The 22282-nt window shown below is 36.0% G+C and overlaps 1 protein-coding gene and 1 non-coding gene across 2 annotated transcripts in view; both read right to left on the reverse strand.

Annotated features, from left to right (window-relative positions):
* Positions 1–22282, reverse strand: part of LOC150101896 (uncharacterized) — a 314015-nt gene that overhangs the window by 154295 nt on the left and 137438 nt on the right. The gene's annotated exons all lie outside the window — the stretch shown is intronic.
* On the reverse strand, positions 18925–19008 carry TRNAL-UAA (transfer RNA leucine (anticodon UAA)). Its single transcript has one exon. It is a non-coding gene; the product is annotated as a tRNA-Leu (tRNA).

Genomic DNA, 22282 nt, shown 5'->3' on the forward strand with positions numbered 1-22282 from the left:
GTAGAAACATGTCCGTGAATCATCTGTGCAAAAGTTTCATTTTGGAAGGAACGGTCAGGGTTAAGGTCAGGTAAACAGTACTATAAGGAAAAATAAACGAGTCAAGTGTCTTTGCAGTTACGACAATTCGTTCATCCTGTGAAGTTATCGTATTGTGTTGTGGTGATTGGTATCCAGGAAAGTAAAGTAAAGTAAAATAATGGGTGAGCCACAAAAGTCATTGAAATTTTCTTTCTTCAGGAAAATAGCACGAGACAAAACTCTTCACCTAGCTCTAAAAGGATGGAAACCGATTATTATTTTAGAAGACACGTACATTGTGATGTATTTATCCCGGACCACTTGGGAAAAATTATGCAGGAAGTGGTCTGATATCCTCGGCTACTTGCAAAGAAGAGTTGACTACGAAATGGACCTCGGTGATTGTTATATTCTGAAATGCCAAGATGGGGAACTAATACTTGATGATACAGGAGCTGATGGAAGTAAGGTTTTTTCTATTAGTTGTGAAGAAGCTGAGAGATTTTCAACAAAAATGTACGACATTGATAATCATTTACTATTTTTGGAAACTGAATTACCATCTGTCCGTTTAATGGGAAAAATTATCGCTCAACATTTAAATTCATCAATGGTAAAATTAGACTTTCAAGATTTTATCCAATTCGATAAAGATTCTTTATTTTGGGACATTTACGAACATTTTACAAAAACTGTTTGTGTATATTTGCTGACAAAAGAATACACAGAATGTTTAGCGAGGCATGGGGTCATTTCCAGGCTGACACAATATCAAACGTATGGAAGTGTGGTTACCATGGTATCTGATTTAAAAATTCTTTTGCGTGACCAGCTATTTTGATGTAATGTAACCAAGAAACAGTGAGTAACAAAAATTTTATTCATTGAACTCTTTGGAAAATGCTAAGAGTCTAAACTAAATATTGTGAAATATTTTTAGGTAATTACATGTTTCGAATTTTTCTCAGTGAATATACTTGTAAATAGTATTTCAGCAAAATAAAATGTGCATTTGTAAAATTAAATGAACAAAGATGTGTGTTTTTGTTGTTGTGTTTTTCCACAGTGAATTTTTACTCACTTATTCTGATTAGATCTTGATATTTAAATCCACAACTTTATATCTTAATGCAATTCTGTTTAATTATTTTTAAAAAATCACAACTGTGAAATTAATGCCAGGACAGGAAAAAAAAAAAAGGTGTTGAAAACGAAAATCCATGTATTGATTATTTTAGAAATTGTCTAATGCTACCTATTGACATTATTTGAGTTATCTGAAAACAAATCGTTCACATAATCGAAAATCCGAACTGTTAGAATTTGGTTATTTTTACAGAGAGAGAGAGAGAGAGAGAGAGAGAGAGAGAGAGAGAGAGAGAGAGAGTGAGAGAGAGAGAAAGAGAGAAGCACCTAATTAAACCAACAAAACGTGAGTTTAACACTTCTTTAAAGTTTGGCATTGAGAAAATGTTTGTACTCTACAGAAAACACATATACAAATTTTACTTTTCCCTACACAAAGTAAGATAAAAATACACCAACAGTATATCCAACAGCATGTGAAAACATGTCGTTGAGTCATCTGCGCAAAAGGTTCATTTTTGAAGGAACGGTCAGGGTAGGGGATGGTAAGTGTAAACAGTACTATAAGAAAATACCAGAGAGTCGAGTGACTTTGGACTACTGCAGCTGCTGTTTTGTGATTTGTGTTTGGTAATGCAAAAATAATGGGTGAGCCACAAATTCTTTGAAAGTTTCTTTGTGAAAAGTTCTAATTGTTTAGAATTTATAAACGAATGTTACCATAAAGTAAACAATCAGAGCTAATAATCAGTGAAATAATAATAAATAACTATTTATTTGTGGTGCCATATGAAGTAATCGAAGAAGAATGAAGGAAAACGATTATGAAAAATCGACAGTGGGTGAAAAATACGAATTTCCAGCTATCATTGGGATAATTGATGTACAATTTTTGTTGAACAAGAGTTCAAATTTATTTCCTAAAGAAATTTGTATTTCTGATGGAATTAGTGTAAGATATGCAGTGACAAAATCACCTTGTAGTTGGAAAGAATTACCTGAAAGAGTTAAAAAACAGAATTCTTGGTTAATAAAATATAACCATCAGCTGAAGTGGGAAACTGGTTCACTATCTTTGGACAAACTAAGAAATTGGATGATAGAATCAACATGCAAATATCATATATTACTTGCCAAAGGAAGAGAAAAATCAAAAACATTAACGAAGTTAATAGGGAGGCCTGTTCTTGATTTAAATGAAATTGGATGCCCAAAATGTGAAAACATAATGTGTACTTTTAAATGCTTTTGGAAACATAACGAAAGATTCTGTGCTTTTAATAATTCTCTGAAGTATGCGTATTGGATTCAAAGAAATAAATACACAACCCTTAATTTTACTACAATAATAAATTCCCAACGAATGCCAAACGAAAAATTAACTTTCAGATGAGAGTCACGTTGTCAAAAACCATGTGATGGCAATTCCACAAGTCTGGGAAGAACCTTTGATGTATTTTTCAGTTTATTTATTTATTTTCTGTATTGTTAGATTCAGTAAATACAATTTGTAAATAATATTTCATTCAATAAAATGTGTAAATTAAAATGAACAAATTGGGTGTCGTATATGTGTTATACAAATTTAAGAAGGAAGATAACTTTTTTTTTTTTTTCTCCTTGTAAAATTTAATGCTACAAACTAACTAGATTTTTGTTATTTTATTTTATTTATTTATTTTTTTTGACTCAGTGAGTTAAAAGTCTTATTTGTTCATGCAAGCCCTCAAATATATCAAGAATCTGTCAACTCTTGGAAGCAAAAAAAAAAAAAATCGAGTATTATTTTAATAACCAGAATTTTAGTGCAGAAGATTTCACCTGAAATTACAATACTGCTAGAATTTGGTTATTTTACAGAGCCATTAGATATTTTAAACCAACACGTTACTACACACACACACTATTTTTCACCTAGGTACAACAAGTTGGCGACCGGATAAGAGAGAGATATCTTTAAGATACGACTTCTGAAATCTACGTCTACTTCTACTAAATCTACTTCTGAAATCTGAAATTCGTGAGAAATCTACAGTGTTGGAAAATAAATTCACATTTTATTTATTCGTTAATTTTGCTCAGTTATTCTGTTAGAATATGTAATTAAACTGATTTTTAAAAGTAAAATACAGAAAATAGCCATTCAATTTGAAAAAAAAAAAAAAAAAAAATTTCACTTGTCAGAATTCCATACCTTAACAGCACTCGGAATTCGAAACAGGAAATTACACTTACCCTAAACAAAAAGGCGCATAGACTTTCCTACCAAGCTTAGGAAACATAGCATGAGCAACTGTGGGAAGGAATTAAACAGAGAACGAACCAATCGGATAGTAATCTAAATTAAATATTCAACTAAGTCTCATATACTTTATATATATTTATTAATTCTGCTCAGTTATTCTGTTAGAATATGACCTGCAAAAGTAAAATACAGAAAATAACCAATCAATTTGAAAAAAAAAAATAATAATTTCACTTGTCTGAATTCCATACTCTAACAGCAATCGGAATTCGAAACCGGAAATAACACTTACCCTAAACAAAACAGCGCATAGAGCTTCCTACCGAGGATGGGCACCCGTGGGAAAGATTAATACAGAGAACCAAACGGATACTAAAGTAAATTAAGTAGTCCACTAGCTTTTCTGGTTATTTACAGAAATATCTATCAACTCCTATGTTTTGTGTGTTTTTGTGGTGTGAATATATGTTAGCCACAGTAAGCTATAATGAAAAAGTGAAATGTTCTTTTCAGATTTGTGTTTGTGTTCTGTGAATACATGTTAATTAACAATTGGAATATTCAGAAAACCTACTGTAAAAGACTTAATGAGAAATATTAAGTGTTGGAAAATAAATTCCCAATTTACGGATGTGACTCATGTCATCCCCTTTGAAGAAAAGCGCTCGCTGGGGGATATTGCAATGACGAAACCTCACCATCTACGCTCCGTAATCTAAAGGACGAAGTAACTAGTTCAGGTTACAGTATTTACAGAAATTTCATTCTTTGTGGTTTTTGTGTTTGTGTTGTGTTGTGGATATAAAATTGAACTATTTTGGAATAATCGAATTTCGAAGAGTCATCTGGAAGGCTGTAAGTACTTTTTTAACTTAAACATAACTGATCGCATGTTGTTTGGTAAGCGTAATTCTAATACTGAATAGTTTTTTTTTTTTCCATAAGAATAATCATAGGTTATATATTAGAGTATCAACATGGACACATTAGCGATTTTTTATGTCTAATGTGTATGTGTGTGTGTGTGTGTGTGTGTTTAAGGACAGGTACTTTAAGTATATAATTAATTATTCAGAAAAGATCGAAACACGAGAGCCATCACGACTTTCTCTAAGAATTCCCACACTTTAACAGGAAAGAAATACCCAAAATGTATTGGAAAATTAGTACAACCATCTAGAGAAGAAAAAAAAACTGTATGTTTGTGTGACATAGAATATAGTTAAATTAAATTATCATTCCAAACTCAATAACAACAAACATTCACGTCACGATTCCTTATCTTATCTTGATCTTGATCTGGTCAGAAGTGTCCCACCAATCACGACACGATTTCTTATCCACTAATATCATCCTTTCCATTCAAAACAACAACGTCACTTATTTACAAATAACAAATGACGACATTTATTTACAAATAACAAATGACGTCACTTATCTACTTCTGAAAACAACACACACCCACGACACGATTCCTTATCTTATCTTGATCTTCATCTGGTCAATAGTGCACCACCAATCACAACACGAATCCTTATCTCTACCATCACCCATAATTCCATACGCGAACCAAAACACAAGAACTGAAGCCAGTGACACAGTTGCCCACAGGGAAATTCCAAACATTCCAAACTCATGAAGCCATGCTCACAATGACGTCATCAACCAATCACGTCACGATTCCTTATCTTATCTTGATCTTGATCTGGTCACTAGAGCCACCCCTACTACTCTCCTTGAAGGTTCTAGAATGGTAGTTCTCTTCTATATAGGGCATATGACTCTTATCCCACTCAATAAGATGGTTGGTAGAGGCAAAATGGAAAGAAAGGCCTGAAAAATCTTGTCTGTTGTTTCTAACATAGCCTATGTGCTCCTTCTGTCTCGCTTCGAAGCTTCTAGAGGTCTGACCAATGTAATTAACACTACCGAAACAAGGTATATTATATACTCCAGAGTACTTGTAGAATGGTTGAGGGTCTTTCGGTGATCTAAAAAATTTCCGAATAGTATTGACTAGCTTGAATTCTACTCTAATATTGTGTGGTTTTAGAAGGATAGCCAATTTTTTGGAAATGCTTCTGACAAATGGAATAGTTATAGTACTGATGTATTGGGTGTCATCACGTTGTCTTTGTGTTATATCCAAAAAGAGAATCTTGTTGCAGAGCCTTTTAGGATAACCATTTAAGGATAGCTCTCTGGATATTGTAGTATTCTTTTTGTAAGTCATCTTGGTCTGTGGTGTACTGTATAGCTCTTTTCTTAAGCATATGGACAATGCTAAGTTTCTGGGATATATGATGTAAAGAGTTGAAATGGAGGTAAGGTCCAGTATTCGTAGGTTTTCTATACACAGATAGGTTGATACTGTTATTGGTTTGTTTCTTTATTAGGATGTCTAGGAAGTTTTTCATCTTTTTCAATTTCTAATGTGAATTTGATGGTATGGTGGAAACTATTGATTTGGTTGAGATAATCCATTAGTTCTGTTTATGACGTTCTCAGTACAGATCCTACGCAAAAAAACAATAACGACACCAATGAACTATTACGTGGAATGACAAACTAGCCTATGGACTTAATAAGAAAGCTAAAATCCATGCACCCGTTTACTCCAAGATTGTATGGCGTTCCTAAAATACATAAAGAAGGTACACCATTATGTCCAATAGTTGATGGAATCTATTCACCAACTTACCAACTGTCTAAATATCTAGCCAAGATTTTACAACAACACATCCACAACTCGGATACTTATATCAAAAACTCACAACATTTTATTGAAAAATTAAAAACATCCCTATCTCTCAAGATGATATACTAGCAAGCCTTGACGTCACATCTCTGTTTACCAACATTCCAGTTGTGGAAGTCATCAACGTCTTAGACAACTTGTTCCCAAGAAACATCACTACGTTGTTCAATCATTGTTTAACTTCGAACTATTTCGTTTGACAAAAAACTGTCTACAAACAACTTACCAGATTAGCCATGGGTAGCCGCATCACGTAAGACCCGTGCAGGTATACCATCCAATCCCACAGATGTATTGACATTAAGGTTCTGTAATAGACTATTTACCTCCACTTCATTCACCACAATTCCCATATAACCTAATGGTTATATGGGAATTGTGGTGAATGAAGTGTATAATCATTCATTCCTTCAATGTCACCACCTGAATGATATACTCTTGCAAAGTAATTCCACTATATCGACTGATTCAGTGACCTCCCTACTATCGGCATTCCTTAAAATCATTCTGCCGTGTACAGTTTTTCTTTTACTTGCAACATATTGAAAGAACTGTTTGGGATTCTCTTTAGCTTGCATGGCTAATTTCCTTTCATAATCCGTTTTTGCTTTTCTTACCACACTCGTTACCCTTCTGAACTGCGCTTTATACCGTTCATGTGCCTGCAGGTCACCTTTCTCCTTAAAAATTCCTTCCACAGTTGTTTCTTTTTTTGCAACTCAAGTTTAATGGTGTTATTCATCCATTTAACCCCTACTTGATTTACTATTCGGACTCTAGGTATACAGTCAGCCATAATCTCATGAAATGCTCCTTGACCACTTCCCATTCCCTAACAACATCCAGCCCTTGCAGTTTTGCATGCCATGGCACTGAACCAAGCAATCTCCTAAGTTTGTCATACTTGCCAGCACGGTAATTCTACATATACCCTGTCTTAATCGAAAATTTCACACATTTAGCCACCTCCCAGGTCAAGACCTATGATTACTCTCTCACCAATAGGTGGCAACATGGTCATATTCATTACAGTCAAATTCTCAGATGCTATCAGAAGCACTCTCGAACTCCTAGTATTTTCCATTACATGCTGTCTCAGATAGTTATCCTTTAGTAACTGAATAAAATCCAGTTCCTTCCTCACATGTGTCCTCTCCTCCTTCTAATCAATGTTATCATAGTTGAAATTCCCCATAATAATTACCCTCCTTCCATTCATTTCATCAATTTGTCTATGACTATCTCCACCATCTATTACATCACCTGGTCTATAGCAGCATCCAACTGTATATTTTATTCTACTAGTCTCAATCTCATACAAATAGCCTCAAATGAGCTCTTTTCACTATCCTGAAATACAACTTCAATTCTCCTTGGCTGCAGTTCATCAGCTATCATCAATAACACTCCTCCCTCCATTTTATTCTCTCTGTCCCTCTTGAACACACTATACCCACACATTCTATCCCACTAACTATATCATCTTCTGTCAGCCATGTACGCATACCACACTTTGAGAATCCACTTATTAGATCAGTGTTTCTCAAAGTGTGGTATGCGTACCCCCCCCCCCCCTTCAGGGGGTATGTGAAAGGTCTTGAGGGGTATGTGGCAATTTTCGGCTATGCATCATTAACGCATGGAATCATTATTAAGAAAAAAATAATTAATTTAAACGTTAATTAATTTAAATTAATTTAAACTCCTACTCAAATTGCGAGTTACTATCGCAATCGTGTTGTTTACTGCAGTCGCTCCCTGCAGTAAACAACACGCCCTCCGCAACAGCTACTACACTGCAGACGCACGAAAAACAATTAGTTTTATTATGTCACTGAATTAGGTACAGAGATATTTGCAGATTGTGTAATATATTTCTCAACAAATAGGGAAAAACGGATTTCAACAAAATGAAAACAACAGCAACTAAAATTGCAAAAAAACTTGATGTACCACTGGAATTTCCTCATGTAAGAATAATAATAAAAAAAAAAAAAAATGTTTTCCTATGAGAGCCATGATGAGCCGCAAGCGATCCCGAAAAACCTTTTTGAAGTTAATGTTTTTAACGTCTTAATTGATACAGCTATAGCTTACAAAAATAGATTTCATCAGCTGCGATCATACAATGATCTATTTGGATTTTTATATAATATAAATATTTTACGTAACTGGAATTCGAACGAAACATTGTAAAGACTTGGAAATTGCTTTGAGCTGTTGCAAAACATCTGATGTAGATGCAATACATTTATTTGAAGAATTAAAAATTCTCTCAAAAATAACACAAGAGAAAATCAGTCCTCACCAAATTTTATCATATATATATATATATATACTGTATATATAACAAACTCCACCGCCCTAAGCATATTGGTTTGACAGTGGAGAGAAGCCGAATACCCTTGGAGGGTAATGGATGGCAATGCTGTAGCCAATAAAGTTCTAACTGAGGCTTGGCTATTGCTGTTACCCTCCTGCCATGATCAGAGCTTTAATAGCTCAATAACACCTTCCCTACACTATCCTCTACAGATAACGGGGAAGATGAAAAGCATTTTTGCTTCGCCCCTTTAAGCCAGTCCTTATAAGGACTAAGCATATTGTTAACAATCCTGTTAGCGTAGCAAGTGCGGAAAGAAGTTTTTCCAAGCTTAAACTGATTAGAAATTATTTGCTAAAACAGTTTTATTGTGCGATATCACCGTAGAGCAAAGATTTGATTAATATTATTATGTAATTGTTTTGCATTAATGTTTTTCTTGTAATAAAAACAAAATAGCAATTGGAGATTTTCTTATATTTTTGTCTTATAATCCATCACGGGCGATATTTAATTGTTTGCTTCAGGGCGCGGTGTAATCTGGCGACGGCCCTGGTGATGAGAATAATAATAATAAACTTTATCTTATCTTAAAATGTGCCTGAAGCAACTGCTTGACATGAATGGCGATGTGAGGAGGGGCACCATCCTGCATAAAAACTGTTGAATTCCAGGACTGACGCTGTTGAAGTGGAATACCTGATTGGCTAAGAGAGAGAGAGAGAGAGATTCATATCTCTGTCCATTAACAGTGCAGCTAACGAGACGCAGGACCGAGCTCATCGAAAAGAGTTCGATAATTAATTCCGCAATAAAACCACACAAATGGTGATCTTGGGGAAATGAAGTAGAATCTGTCGCACGACGTGTGGGTTCACTGTTGCTCAAATTCTGCAGTTGTGCGTATTCACAGCACCGTCCAGATGGAAGTGAGCTTTGTCAATCCAGAAAATGTTCGATGGCCAGTCGTTGTCCAGTTGAGTCCGAGCAAGAAACTGCAGGCAAATGTTTCTCGTGCGGTTCGGTCAGGATTAAGCAATTGCTGAACGGATGAAATCTTGTAAGGATGACAGCGCAAAATTTGCCTTACGACTGTGAACCGTGCTTACGGATTTGTCTAAAGACCATGCAATACGCCGTGCGTTGCTGCTTCCTACGACACTGCCATCATATCTTTCCCTAACGCTGTAGCTGATTCCTCAACTGGCTGCCGTTTGATGGTTTTCCGTCCTCTGCCAGGTTTGACGCCTAAGTAACCTGTCTGTTCAAATTTCCGAATCATTTTGCGTAAACCATTTGCAGTCATAGCATCCGTGCTTAATCCCTTAATGTTCCTAACTTTCGCAATGCCGTCAAGGCAGAGCTGTTATTTTGGTAGAACAACTTCACGAGAAGTGCGCGATCCTTCGGCAATGGTGACATTGTGCTCTAACACGTTGTCTGCTCACAGGCAATGAACTGACCCATTCCTCTGCTTTTATAGAAGCTTCTTTCGAAGCAAACGTCATTGGGGGATATTTGTCATTTGTATAAATGGTACGGTCGCAGCGATTCACTGCATACCAGCAGTATCATATGTAATTTACATGTATTGCATTGTCATGTGTCAACTTTTAAAATTAACGTTGGTTTTTGCGCCAAATAATATTACATTGCCACACAGATCATCGTATTAAATATTGAATCGTTCCGCTGAGTAGTTATTCAGTAACAACCTTTCTAAATGTGAACTTTAATTATAATCACCCTGCAAATTTATTGAATAGCCAAAATGATATGTAAAATAAATATTTATTTAAATATTAATGTTTTCTGTTAGTAACATTAGATCTGCATCAATACCGGCACAGGGAAGGCAGATATCAAGATTGTCAAAGGAAAAAATTGATATTCCTGAATGGTTTTATGAAAAATAAGTACATAATAAAATGAAACATATTTATGGTATATAAAGAGGTTAAATTGTAGGATTCTTGTAACTATATGATTATGCACAAAAATTATATTTAAAAACTGCAACAAAATTTTTACAAAGCTGACATTAATTTTTTTATTAATTTCATTATATAGACACTTCAAGTGTGAATGAACGCAAAAATACTAATCCAAAGGGTGGACGGGGGGGGAGGGGAGGGGTGGGATATAGAATCGGCGGAGGATGCAGGTATCGAACATTCTGAAAAACAACAGAGAAAATAAAGTCTACACTTCATAAACAAAAATTTCTTCATATAATACTCAACGTAATAAATCTGATTTTTATTTGAATTTAAAAAATAGTTTATTATTAAGGTGTGGTTTATCGGAAAGAACGAAGGATTATTATTTAATTTTGTTTTTGTAACAATGAAAATTCCTTCATATGGTTAAGAATGCGTTGTAAGTTTTATTTATAAATTCTTAAATACTTGACAAGTAAGTATTTCTAATAGATACATAATTTCCTATTTAATATTTAGAGAGAAAGAGATTCTAGCGTATTTTCTCACAAATATCTATTCATATCGAGCAGAACAATCCTCGACAGTATTCTTTCATCCAGAAGCATTTACAGAATATTTCTTAAAATAAAAAAAAAAGGCGGGGGACTTTTTTCATTCAAAAATGGAATTGATTAATATGTGCATTTTTAATAACCCACTTAGGCAGTTAACCGACATTTCCTCTACGGTTGTGTACTCTACTGTCTTAACATGGAGAAAAACACTATTTTGTATATTAATAATGGGATCGATAAACGTTATTTATTAGTTAGGCTATTATCTCTCTGTGCTTCAATATTGAGATTAGCAAACAAGAATCATTGTACAGCATCTAAATATAAGGTCAATGTTCAATCTACCTCGAATCATTCGTACATAAAATGGCAACTTGTAAATAAAAGATCGTAGTATGGATTGTTTATCTATAGAATTGATTCACCTCACCGCCATATCGTTACGGTAGCAAAGTAGCCATTCAGGGTGCTCGAGTGGTCTCATGCGCCAGAATTTAGATTTGGTCCTCGTCGAAGGGCGCGGGTCCAAATCCCGTTCCTGACAGAATGTATTCTTGAGGCAACCTCATGAAACAATACTCATTGAACTGTCTTACATTTTAACATTTTAAGCATTTTCTTTTTTATATGCCGAAAACGCTTAATTATTTAAATAAATACAAGGTATATATATATATATCTTAAAGATGCCAAGCTGTTTTAAACCTGGTTTTTTACTCCATTTCCCAAGTAAGCAAACAGACAAATAAGTCGAGTTTGCGCCTGCATATATTGCAAGTCTAGGTGACCCGTGAAGTAATACAAGTCTAGGCAACTCGTGGTAAAAATAGAATAAGCTCTGATCACTATTCTTAATATTTACCCTTAATGCAAAGCCCATCTCCTTGAGGAGATGTATGATGCTATGCATTAAAGGCAAGGGGCCACTACCCAGACCGGTTTCGACCTCTATTGAGGTCTCATCAGTGGGAGTCAGGCTTAGAAATATTCAGGTTAAGTAATGCAGAGCTTATAAGTATTTAAGAGCTTATAAGTTACCATAAGGTGCTTTGACCTTATTAAATAAAAATCTCAGGATGAAAGATAGATGTAGAAAGTTTTATATATATATATATATATATATATATATATACCTTGTATTTAGGTATGTGGTTGTGGGCGGATGTCTCTTCATCTCACCCGATGCTCCAGTTCATCTCAGAGATGTTCAACAGGATTTGGAGACCTGTCGAGGCCAGTTACAGAAGCCTTAAGACACGATACATTGTCTTGCCGAAAGAGATAATGATCAATTTCGTAGAAACGCCACAAAGTAGGAAATATTGCATTGTCCAGAATGTTCAGATACCTCTCAGAGATCAATGTTCGTGGCACCACAAACAGAGGTCCAACGCCAAACCAGGAAAAACAGGACCATACCATCGCACCACTATCTCCGAATTTCATGGTTGGGGTTACTCATTCTGTTAAGAGACGTTCACCGGCCCGTCCATCTGCTCGGCAGAAGGAGTAGCGTGATTCGTCGCTTTATAACACTGCTTTCCAAGCTTGCCTATTCTACTGTACCCGCTCTTTGCACAACTGAATACGACACTGCATGTTGGTATGAGTAATGTGGGGCTTTCACATTACGATCCTATCATGGAAACCCATGATCGTGTTGTCAGCCACAGTTCTGAAGTTTTTGTGCAGACTGGTGTTCCAGTCGATGCTTTGAACTCCACATTCAACATAACTGTCTACGACTGGCGGTTTTTAAATGTTATCCTTCATAGTACCCCGCGGTTATGTTCCGTGAGCGAGTCGCCCACTGCGTCTAGCACTCGCAATTAACTTCCTGCACTTCTATCTCAGTATGGTATTATTGAATCGATCTGGGATGGCCCAATTCAATTTGCAGAACAGTTAGGCCTGCAACATAGCATCCTATCACAACGCCTCTTCCAAACTCCATCAGTTCCCTTCTCACAGGTCTTTCAACCGGGCACAGTTCCACTGGCTTTGGAGTATCATATTGCTACAACTGATACAGGATACAAACACGTGACTCGTTATATGGCATGAAGCACCTTGATCATGTAAGTGTCCGTTGACTTCTTAGCAAGCAGTGTAAGTTAACTTCTTACCAAGCAGTATATATATATATATATATATATATATATATATATATATATATATATATATATATATATATATATATATATATATATATATATATATATATATATATATAGAAAGTATTTTATCTTGGGTATAATAAATGTTAAAGATACCAAGCTATTTTAAACCTGGTTTTACTCCATTTCCCAAGTAAGCAAACAGACAAGTAAGTCAAGTTTGCGCCTCCAAGTATTGCAAGTCTAGGTGATCCCACACGTAGTGCAAGACCAAGGCAACTCATGGTAAAAGGTGGATAAGCTCTGATCACTATTCTTAATATTTACCCATAATGCAAAGCACATCTCCTGGAAGAGATGTATGATGCTATGTATTAAAGGCAAGGGGCCACTACACAGACCGGTTTCGACCTTTATTGAGGTCTCATCATTGGGGAGATAGATGTAGAAAAACCAGGTTTAAAATAATTTGGTATCTTTAACATTTATTATACCGAAGGTAAAATACTTTCTACATCTATCTCTCCTCCTGAGATTTTTATTTAATAAGGTTAAAACACCTTATGGGAACTTGTTCTGATAAAATACTCATAAGCTCTGTATTACTAAAATCTTGATTTTTTTTAGCCTGGCTCCCACTAATGAGACCTCGATAGGGGTCGGAACTTGTTGGGGGCTGGCCTTGAGAGGCTCTGCTTCGGGATAGGTTTTTGCCTGTCTCTGAGTAGGGCCACCGCTGAGATTATGGCTCTGGCTGGTGGTCGGGCGAGCCTGCCACTTGGTAGAGCCAACGCTGAGAAGTTCTTCTCGGTGACGGGGTGAGCCTGCCACTGAATGCAACAACGCTGAGTTGGACGGTCTTTCAGCCATTATGGAGTGGCCTAGGGATCGTCCTAATTTTTAGAGGTCTTTACTTAAATACACCTCAATAAAGGTCGAAACTGGTCTGGGTAGTGGCCCCTTGCCTTTAATACATAGCATCATACATCTCCTCCAGGAGATGTGCTTTGCATTATGGGTAAATATTAAGAATATCCACCTTTTACCATGAGTTGCCTTGGTCTTGCACTACGTGTGGGATCACCTAGACTTGCAGGCGCAAACTTGACTTACTTGTCTGTTTGCTTACTTGGGAAATGGAGTAAAACCAGGTTTAAAATAGCTTGGTATCTTTAACATATATATATATATATATATATATATATATATATATATATATACTAGGGGAGGGGGGCGTAGGCCGGTTCTCCTTGAATTCTGATGATTCGAATTTTGAAGACTCGACACGCAGGGTAGCTCCTGAGCTTCAAAACGTTTCGAAAAACGTGACATACAAACGTGGCATAAAAACGTGACATAAAAAGGCTTATCATTTTATATATATAGGGTAGATATATATATATATATATATATATATATATCAAAAAAAAGAATGTTGAATGTTTTGAATGTTTTCCTGCAAAGTCGATCTTGAGTTATTCATAATTTTTATATTAACATGATGACATAAAATCATTGGAAAGTGCATGTTAAATACTTAGTTTTGTATTTAGGTTTGGATTTATATATTATATTCAATGTCGGAACGTTAAGCAAACTAAATTTTATTTATTTTTATTTAGCGTATAATGTACAGGTCTCAGAATAAAATATATAAATTACAAAACAGCATAAAAACAATTGTAAAAATCATATTAAAAGAGTACATTAGGCTGAAATGATTAAACATCAAAATTAAGAATCAGGAGTAAGAGCTTAATCCTTAAATCCCGGATCCACTCCAGGGATTCTGGGGTCAGTTTAAAAAAGTCCTCTTTAGAACCCGAGAATGAGTAGATATTGCACTCAAGCACAATGTGATTGATAGTTTGGATCCCTCTTCTGCATTCACAGTTTGGAGTAACGGACCAGTTCCATTTATACAGGAGATGCTTACATCTCCCATGTTCTGTTCTGATCCGATTTAAAGTGATCCATACATATCTAGGGAGATTGAAGCCCTCCAGACAAGATGTCGGATTTTAAAAATGGGTATTTGAAGATTGGAGGTACGCTGAAACCAATACTCTCACATGACTCGCATAGGTCGAAGTTCTGGTCGTTATTTGTATTGCACTCCTCTAGGCAGGGTGCCTGGATTTCAATCTTTGTGAAGTATGGAAGAAAATGTCTTGGTGGATAGGCAAGGAACTGTTTCCGATTATTTTTGTCCATAGTTTTCTTAAGGCTTGAGTCCTATGGAGGGAGGGAGGGGGCTATATTACTGAGAGTTGGGAGCCAGTAGCCAGTAGTAGTTCTCAAAGCTCCAGAGATTATCCTCATAGTTTGATTCAGCTGAACATCGACTAAAGAAGCGTGTGCGCTGTTCAGCCACACAGAAGCAAAATACTTTGCTGTAGAATTGACCAAAGACAGTGCAGTAGTACGCAGTGTGTTGGCATCAGCACCTCAAGAAGTACCAGCAAGTTTATGCATTATATTATTACGAGTTTTTAATTTTCCAGCAATATTTTCTAGATGATATTTAAATGTCAAACTTCTGTCTAGGGTAACTCTTAGGTATTTTGGATGATTGTTAAATTTCACTTGTTTATTTCTGAATTAAACTTTTGGGATATAGTTGGCCTGGATATTACTTAAATGAAAGGATGCTACTTAAGTTTTGTTCAGCTTAGGTTGTAATCGCCATCGTCTAAAGTATTTATCAAATACAGCCAGATATTCAGTTAAGGTGTTCTCAGCTTTTTGGAATGTTGAATGTTGAGTTGCAATGGCAATATCGTCAGCATACATGAATCTCCGTGATGCTGTCTCTGGGATATCACTAATATATAAGTTAAAGAGCAATGGGGCAAGAACTGACCCCTGAGGTAGGCCATTTTTAATCTTAAAGAATTTACTTTGGGGTTCGTTGAGAGATACGTGTATCCATCTGTCTGTTAGTATTTGATTAATTAGGTTGGCTAGTTTTGGTGATGAGATAGTTTCTATAAATTTTAAGAAAAGACCCTCTCTCCACACTGTGTCATAGGCAGCAGAGAGGTCCACGAATGACGCTATTCTTTTCAATTGTTTTTCATAACCGTTCTCTATAAAGGTTGTCAAGGCCAGTACTTGATCGCAACAACTTCTGTCAGGTTTGAAGCCAGCGATGATTTTAGATCTTTTAAAAATTGATGGAAATATGCCAGAGTCCAGGATATTATTGCACATAGCAGTAAGCCATTTAATAGTTTTTGGTCCACAGTTCTTAATGAATTCAGGGTAGATGTTATCGAGTCCAGCCGCATTCCCAGTCCTCAATGAGTTAGCTGCCTGGGTAAGTTCCTGAGAAGTGAAAGCCTGAGACAGTGATGATGGTGGAAGATCTGTTTTAAGATTTTTTAGTTTTTGTTTCACCTCTGTCGTAGCTAGTCTATTTTGAGGATATTTAGTCATCGAGACTATATGCTTTGCAATGTGTTTTGGATCTATGGCGGGCAGTTTACCAGAAGTCATTGTATTAGAGTCAAGCTTCCTAATCAGGGACCACGCTTTCCGACTGGAATGAGTAAAATTAAAATTGTTCATTCATCATGAAGGTATTTTCTTGATCATAAATTAGTATAATAATAATATTTGGTTGCAGATCAAGTGTTGATCAATTTTATTATTAAATTTTTAATAATAAAATTGATCAACACTTGATCTGTAACCAAATATTATTATTATACTAAAATTGTTCATTGTTTTAATCCATTTGTCTTTTCTAGCATTGTCAAGAGACTTCAGTAGCTCAGTGTCTAATGTAGGGTTATTATTAGTAGAGAATTCTTTATACAGTATTTCACTGTCACTGTTCCAGGCTGGGATATAATCACTCTTAAAACTTCTTGGAATGGTTCGTTGGGCAGCATCAATAAAATGCCAACAAATTTATTGTAATTCTTTACAGTGGGTTTTATAAATCTTATTACAGTGTCAACCTGTTTCTTAAAAGAATCCCAGTCAGCTTTCAGAAAGTTCCACCTAGGTTTTAATACTGATTGGAATATTTAGGCCTATTTTATAGATTATAGGTCGATGGAGACTATATTGGCTATTTGGAAAACTGTCTAATACTTTCCTAGAGATGGTAATTTGACCGCCATTATCGTCTGCCACAAATCAGGGTTATATCCTCTTTCCCATCTAGAGGAGAGAAAGCTCGGTTTATCTTTGGCATCAAATATCAAATAGAGGTTCTGATTTTCTATCCAGTTCAAAAATGGTACCCTACTAGTGAACTGGATGGAAATCCAGTTTACTAGTAGGGCCCCAAAGGGAGTTCATCACTCCCCTTGGGGCTATCCTTTCTATAGCTCCCTTTGGGGCTATAGAAAGGATAGCCCAAAGGGAGTGATGACTATTAAAATCTCCCAGGATTATGCTTGGATGTTGTTGCTGGGACAGTACTTGATCAGGCCATTTAGCTAAGGGAGGTTATACACGTTGGTTATAGTATAACCAGATATTGCAATAGATACTATACCAGCAAGGATATATACACTGTATATGTCCTTGGTGATACTTGGTTCACAGATCTTTAATTAGAAATGTCATTTTTTATATATGCTGCCACACCATATTTGGGATGATTTATGCAGTTAATCATCTTGTAACCATATATTTCCCTGTCGTTAGTAGACCTAGATCGTCCTTCATGTGAATTTCCTGTACTACATCTATTTGATGGTAATTCAGGGTCTTAGTAAGAACTTGAACTTGAACTTCGCATTTAGCCCTACTTATGCCTTCCATGTTTAATTGGCATATTTTTAAGAGTGAGCCCATATTCTTGATTCTCAGATCCTCGGTAGGTGTGTGTCGGTTATCTGAGAGCCTGTGTCCGTGAGTCCTGCTAGAAGAGTACGGATCCATCTGCCGCTGTAAACTATTTAGCATTATCCAGGGTGCACCACGAGGAGGCAGTCTACGTTACACCCCAGCAAACTAAATGAAGCCCCACTGATCTGATCTTGTTTCTTCCTCTCTTGAGAGGGTTGCAGTTAATTACTAGGGAGATAGTGACGCAAGGTGGTTTCCCGTTGCCTTCCTTACCGTATTTATGACTGTAGCCTGTGTGTTGACGGGTTCGGTTTGCCTGCTTGCGGGATGAAAACCCCATATAAACTGGCGGAAAAATCCCTGCTGTCCGCGCCCAAGACCGGCTAACTTGGCTATGGCTGAGGAAGATCCTTAAGCTCCTCACGTCGTCGACGGGAATCGAACCTAGGACACTCCTTCCCCAGGCATATTGTTGCGAAGCGCAAAGTCACTAGGCTAACCGCGCGGTTAGCCTAGTGGCTCCACTATAGAAATAATATTCGTATAAAAAAAAGCTCTCTTTGTAACACTTTGTAACACTATCATAATGAATACAATCGTTATAATACAAGAGAAAAATGTCATGATTCTTATTTAATTTTAACTTAATTTTATTTTATTTATTTATATATTTTTTGACGAAGTTATTTTCTTTTGATGTTTTTTCTTCTTTTTTTCAAGTATTTTCGGGCTCATTTTGCTTTATTTCTTTTTATAATTTTTTGATAATTTTCTACTTATGTGTGGGCTGCTAGTTTCTTGTATCTTATCGAGGGCTTCTTCTTCTTTGATACCCTCCGAGGAATAATACAGAGGTGTCATTTCCGCCAACATGCAAAAAAATCATCATATAATTCAACTTCTAGTGCTGAATGATAATGATGGGCTTTTCAAATTCATTATCAAAAAATCACTAGTTTTCATTTCTTTCATTGTGTGTATGGTCAGATTCCTATAATATACTAGTACTTTCTACTTTCTCTAATTGATTGCTAATAAAATATAATTTATTTTTGTTTCGACAAAAAATGATGCCAGGAGCGGGATTCGAACCCACGCCCTCATTTGAGGACCAGATCTTAAGTCTGGCGCCTTAGACCACTCGGCCACCCTGACTACAGTTCTCGTTTTTCTCAAATTTTAAATGACACAATCGGTTGCAGTTTTCATCCGGTGCATTATTTTTTTTTGCAACTAATATATCAACATGTTCTCCAAACGATTCATTAACATATAATCATAAGCTTGGATTTGGATTGTATCTAGATCACATGCAATCACTGTGATGCACTAATATCGCAAGAGTAACAGGGACACATCTCATATAAAAATAGACATCGATTGCCCTATTAAAATCCCAAAACAAAGGTACATCCTTTACGATAATACTTTTTTATGAAGATGTTAACTGCGCTCTAATAAGTCTTTATATTTTGAACGGATTTTGTGTCTATATCATTCTACCAAATCTGTTCTTTATGCAATAGACGCTCGCTGGTGAATTTATTTCCATCCTCCCCCCCTTCGATATTTTGTTTCGAACTCTTATTTACTACGGACGTAACTATAACATATTCCTGAATGAATTCGATATATGCAGAAAGTGAGCAAGGGAAAAGGTATTTACTATAAAAATACAAATTACGTGATGAGTAGTTTATAGTGAACACAAAACAAATAGACTTTTCACGTGAATCAAGAATGCAAGTGCTGTATTCCGAAAATATTCAATTACCAAGTACTTCTATGATGCTAGCGTATTAATATCAGTTACTCCCTTGTCTGAAGATGGGGAGTGTACACTTTAAACGAATGAAAATTTTGAGAGCAAGCTTCAGAATTCTCTTTGATCATCGACATGGATTTGTTAAGGAATGATGACGATTTATAGTTTTAATGACAAAACGACAGCAAAGGTCATACTGCGCCATATCAAAGGTTATAGCAGTACACAAGGTTAGACAATCACAAACTTCCATGTGCCTTCAGTGAATTCGAACCCGCGACTTGTTGGTTGGAGAGCGAGTACGTTAACCACGCGGCCAACCAGGCTGTCTACAGGAGGATCGTGTTTTAGTAATCTGCCTACTTATTATAACAAGGTAATGAATACATTGGACAAAGGAGATGCATATACAGCAGTGTATTTATATTTTGCAAAGGAGTTCGATAGATTGCCACACAACAAGCAAGTGATTAAGTTGGAACAGATGAGGTTGGTCGGTAGACTGGTGCGTTGGATTGGAGATTGGCTATCTGATAGGTATCAACAGGTTGTGTATTGGGGGAGTGATATCCCAGAAGAGAAAAGTCACTAGTGGTGTGCCACAGGGGTCTGTTTTCAGACCAATGTTGTTTAATTTGTGAAAATGACATAAGAAGAGTCTTAAATGGTAAATATACAGTTGTTTGCTGATGATGCAAAGTTAGGGAGAGATATGAAAAGAAGAGCAGTGTAGCTTTGCAAGAGGACTTGAATACACTGTCTAAATGGGACAGTGTGTGTGGGGGGGGATGTTAATGTAATATAGCAAAGTGTAAGGTTGTAAAAAAAATTAGGAAATAAAGATGGGATGCAGAGTCTATTATTGATGGGGATATCTTAGAGGAAGTGGAGAAGATGAAAATCTCAGGTGATGGCGAATAGGGACTTGAAAATTTGGAGACATATTATGATTCCATCGTACAAGGCTTTGACCAGGCCGCATATGAATTACTATGCACAGATTTAATCGCCTGGTTTTCAAAAGGATGATGAGCTGTTGAAGAGGGTTCAAAAACGATTAACTAAGTTGGTTTCTAGTCTCCGGAATGTGAAGAATCAGTATAATTGAAAGAATGCAGATTGCATGGCCTAGTGAATAGAAGGGGGGGGGGGACATATACGTATGTTAGTAAGGGATAATTACCAGATTAATGTGGATGGTATTTTTCATAGAATGTTTGGAGACAGTGGGAAAAACAAAAGGCCATTCCTAGAAGGTGTATAAGGAGAGTGTATGCAAGAGGATGAGGAGTAGCGCGAGTGCAGAGATAGTGAATGAATTTAAGTGAAGGTATGATGAGCTGTGCGTGTGAGGGTAGGACCTCCAGCGATGAGTCTCTTAATTCCATGGAGGTCTGATGATAATAATAATAATAATAATAATAATAATAATAATAATAATAATAATAATAATAATAATAATAATAATAATAATAATAACTTCATAATTAAAGCAATGGAGCCTCCGTAGTTCAGTGGGTATACGAAGCCCTTTGGTTGGAAAGACCTGAGTTCGATCCCCGTGGAGATTTCCCCACGTCATACACGACGTGAGGAACCTTTATCTGGTCTCTTTCGACTAAAGGAGTTAGCCGGTCTCATACAGAAGTAGATGGGTTTTTTTCACTCGGAAACTCGGGTTTTTCGTCCCTCAGAATGGGCAAACCGGCCATGAACACACACAGATTACAGTCATGAATACTTACGACAATATGTGGAAGAGATACGGGTCCTCACCACATGTCGTTACGCCCGTAGTTAACCATGAGTCACATCATGGTAGTCAACCCCTCCTAGATAGGGACGGCTGAATGGGAATTAAAGCATGTTGTTTCGCTATTCACCAACATAACATCGAAAATACTTTATAAATGGAATGAATTCATTAAATCTGGTTGGTCAAGTGGCCTAAGGTGCCAGACTTAATATAGGGTTCTCGCAGGAAGGCGAGGGTTCCAATCCCGTTCCTGGCATTATTTTTATTTTATGTCTTTTCGAAATAACTTTAAAACCGGTTGACTTGCGAAACAAGTATTTTATTTGTGAAAACTATAGTGAAATACATGGTAGAGCGATAAAAACTATCCAATCGACATTAACCGAAAGAAAAATTCTTATATGCATTTTGATTAAAAAAATGGGTGCCTTTGATTACTAGTAATAATAATTAATAGTAATTATTGATTACTGTGTGACACTTAAAGGAATACATTAACTCCTTCATCCAGTGATTAATATTAAAAAAATATTTTTATGTACTGAGACACTCTGCTCTTCATTGCTTATTAGCTATATTTAAATTGAATTGTTCCTTTGTTTTTAATAGCAATATGCTGCTAACCTCAGAGTAGTAAAAGAGAATGAACTTTGTACCATTTGTTATAATTTCCATTTCAGCTTCACGTAATGGTACAATTATTGTATGTTCAGTCTAAAGATGTGACAAGACTCATCGCGAAATAAATGTTCTCATATTAAATACTTTCTTTTCCTTGCGTAATTCCACGTATATCGTCTATTCTGTAATCTAAACTTGAAGTTTAGAATAATAATCTAATGTGAATTCTTCATTTGAATTTGTAAAAATAAATAAAAAATTAAATACATCTCTCGTGATTATTTCTG

Source organism: Typopeltis vanoorti, chromosome 11 (assembly GCF_054136105.1).
Source record: "Typopeltis vanoorti isolate ZY-2024b chromosome 11, IOZ_Tvanoo_1.0, whole genome shotgun sequence".
Lineage (NCBI taxonomy): Eukaryota > Metazoa > Arthropoda > Arachnida > Uropygi > Thelyphonidae > Typopeltis > Typopeltis vanoorti.